This window comes from Colobus angolensis, unplaced genomic scaffold (assembly GCF_000951035.1).
Source record: "Colobus angolensis palliatus isolate OR3802 unplaced genomic scaffold, Cang.pa_1.0 Scaffold88, whole genome shotgun sequence".
NCBI classification, from domain to species: Eukaryota; Metazoa; Chordata; class Mammalia; order Primates; family Cercopithecidae; genus Colobus; species Colobus angolensis.
In genome coordinates this window covers 3885671-3888834 of record NW_012122709.1, presented here as the reverse complement: position 1 = coordinate 3888834, position 3164 = coordinate 3885671, and the positions used below count along the sequence as shown (strand labels likewise).

General features: G+C 43.6%; 1 pseudogene across 1 annotated transcript in view; it reads left to right on the top strand.

The window, feature by feature from the left end:
- Nucleotides 1-3164, top strand: part of LOC105503751 — a 16219-nt pseudogene that overhangs the window by 4317 nt on the left and 8738 nt on the right. Inside the window, exon 3 of the transcript XR_001000531.1 lies at nt 2260-2360. The product of XR_001000531.1 is annotated as a dehydrogenase/reductase SDR family member 4-like (transcript). The remainder of the gene's footprint in view (nt 1-2259; nt 2361-3164) is intronic.

The window sequence follows — 3164 nt, the reverse complement described above, 5'->3', positions numbered from 1 at the left end:
ACCTCCAACTCTTGAGCTCAAGCAATCCTGCTACCTCAGCCTCCCAAGTGGCTAAGACTATAGGCATGCACCACCACACCAGTTTATTTTTTAAATTTTCTGTAGAGTTGGAGCTTTATTGCCCAGGCTGGTTTTGAACTCCTGGCCTCTAGCAATCCACCCCACTGGGCCTACCAAACTGCTAGGATTATAGGTGTGAGCCCACACACCCAGCCTCATTCATCTTTTATGGTTTGCTATCTCTGTTCAATCAAAACCCAGCCTTCTCCTGCCTCTGTGCTGACAGACCTAGAAGGAGAGGGGCATGGGGTATACAGCAGAGTAGAAAATGTCTCCAGGTGATTCTGGAGCAATCCACTGTCTTCTCCCAGCCCAAACACATGTGTACTGAGCACAGCGCACAACACTTATTAACTTATTCTGCACCTCCCTAGTAACAAGTCCATTGGTGAGACTTATACAGAGCCAAGGCAGGTGACTGGGCTTTATGCCAGGATACCAAAATTTAAAGGGTGCAGGAAAGTATTAATACTGGTTTCAAAAGAGTATATGACTTTAAATTTTCTTAGATTTAATTTTGTTGACAGCCCAGGCGTTCCTTCAACCATGTAGAAGGTTAGCACCTAGTTAACAAGAATAATGAGTTAAAATGGGAAGCTAGCAGATGGTGTACATTGTTAGTAACACCCCTCTGTGTGCCAAATCTGAAGCACAAAGTTGACCGAGGGCCCATGTACTGCTACTTGCCCAAGGCATCAAAATTGCCAGTTCTGGGCAAATGCAAAGTCTGGTTTCAGGGTCGCTTTGTACTGAAAACTCTTGTTGGCAGATTCTGCTTGGCCATTCATTACTCTAGCACACACCTCGCTACCTACTTATAACTTATTGAGGAGGTGAGATGTTGCCTTTCTTGGCTTTCTCAGTTTAAATGTCAGTTTCTGCCTTAAATCTTTCATGCCTCCAGGTCAAAAGAGAGAGACAGAGACAGAGAAAATGACATCATAACCAAATATGGAATTGCTTTAAATTCAGGCTGGTATCTTCTCCCATCATGGCTCTCCTGGGCAGTCAGTTTCCTAATGACCCCAACTCACTTTCAGAGGGCTCTTATGAATTAACTCTGTGCTACAAAGTGGGAGACTGACCTCAGTTCTTCCACCACTAACTAGCTTTGTGCCCTGAGCAAATCACTTTCCCAAACACAGAATAAGCAAGCCTCCTGTTCTTAGCTAGCCTCAGTATGTCACTACTGAACTACATGATCTTGAGAAAATTCCCTGAACCTGTTTCATCATCTCCACCTTAAGGACATTGGAATAGATTATCTCAAAGACCCCTCCAGTGGTAGGTTCTACAGCTCTATTTAAGCCTGTTTTTCCATTTAGGTAAGTGTGGACAGATTGACTTTGAGATAAGGGTAACTTATTCAAGGAGAACTGGACAGTAAGCACTTAGAGAAATGGGGGTGGAACTCAGTGTGAAAGGAAGAGGAGGGGACTGGAAATAGATTTGGAGGTGAGACTTGAAATCATGAGAATGAAGGAGCTCCTGAATGGGAAAATGTAAAGAAAAGAGCAAAGGGTCAGAGACAGCCTTAGAAGAATAGGAGGTGGGAAGAAAACACTGCAAAAGAAATAAGGCCAACTTCCTGGTGGCTCGTGCCTGTATCACTTTGGGAGGCCGAGGCAGGCAGCTGGCTTGAGCTCAGGAGTTCGAGAGCAACCTGAGCAACATGGCAAGACCCTGTCTCTACAAAAAATACAAAAATTGGCCAGGTGTGGTGGCACCCACCTGCATTCTCAGTTTCTTGGGGGGCTAAGGCAGGAGGACGGCTTGAACCTAGTAGGTCAAGGCTGCAGTGAGCTGAGATCATGCCACTGTACTCCAGCCTGGGAGACAAAGCAAGAATCTGTCTAAGAAAAGAAAGAAAGAAGCCAACCTTAAATGCTTAGCAGCAGATCTTAGGGTAGTTTTGAAGAAAAGATATTGTAAAAAAGAGAAGTTATTTTGACGATAGTTCCTAAGAAGGAAGGTTTTCTTGTCGTTGTTGTTTTTAATATAGAGATAAGGTCTCCCTATGTTGCCCAGGCTTTTCTCAAACTCCTCAGCTCAAGTGATCCTCCCACCATGGCCCCCAAAGTGCCATAATTCCCAGCGTGAGCCACAGGGCGTGGCTCAAAAGGAAGTTTTTATCAACATGGACAAATGCACCTCCCTTACTTACTGCAGCCCTGGTCCAGACCTCACCCCTCTCTTTAGGCTGTGAAGCTTCATGGCGGTATCGATATCCTAGTCTCCACTGCTGCTGCCAGCACTTCCTTTGGAAGCCTAATGGATATCACCGAGGAGATATGGGACAAGGTGAGAGGGGATTAAAGCAGCAAGGGGTGGGCCTCAGAACACATTCAGCACAAACTCCGTCTGCTTTCAGAATGTGTTTGTCAAGAGCAGAGTAAATGTGAGGACTCTTTGCCACATGCCACACATGTGGAGCGCACTTCGTAAAGGGTGGGTGGGGGCAGCTTCCTCTGTCCCTGCCCTTCTCATTCGTTTCTGCTGCTCCTGCTTCTGTCTGCTTCCATCTGCTCTTCACTATCCACCGTCTGCTCCCCTCCCCACCATTCTTCCCCGGCAAGCTCTTCTACCTTGTTGATTTCCAACAGAGACATGGCAGCTAATATGCCAACAACTATGACACTTAAATGTACACAACTATCCCCCTTTCAGCTACCAAAAAGGAATCATGTTTCATTAGTTGGGAAATATTAAAAGCTGCTAGTTAAGTAAAATACTAATTCTGGTTAAATGACCAGTTGCCACTTTATAACATACATCCTTTAAAAAATAAAAATAAAAATCTATATTATTTTATTCTTAACTGCAATGTCAAGAAAATTGGAGATCCAGATGTCTAAACTCAAGTGGTACAACATTGGGTTTTATGTGTAAGTATATAATTACATTATATTCGTAATATATTTCACAGACATTCTTTAATTACAAAGCTTCAATTAAAATGTTTATCTTTGTTTACTAAGGTTAATATTCCCACATGATTTGGAAATGCTAATTTTCTTATGATCTCCCATGGTTTTGCTTTTTACTCTGACGTTGTATTAGTCTGTTCTGCGTTGCTATAAAGGAATATCTGAGCTGGGCAATTT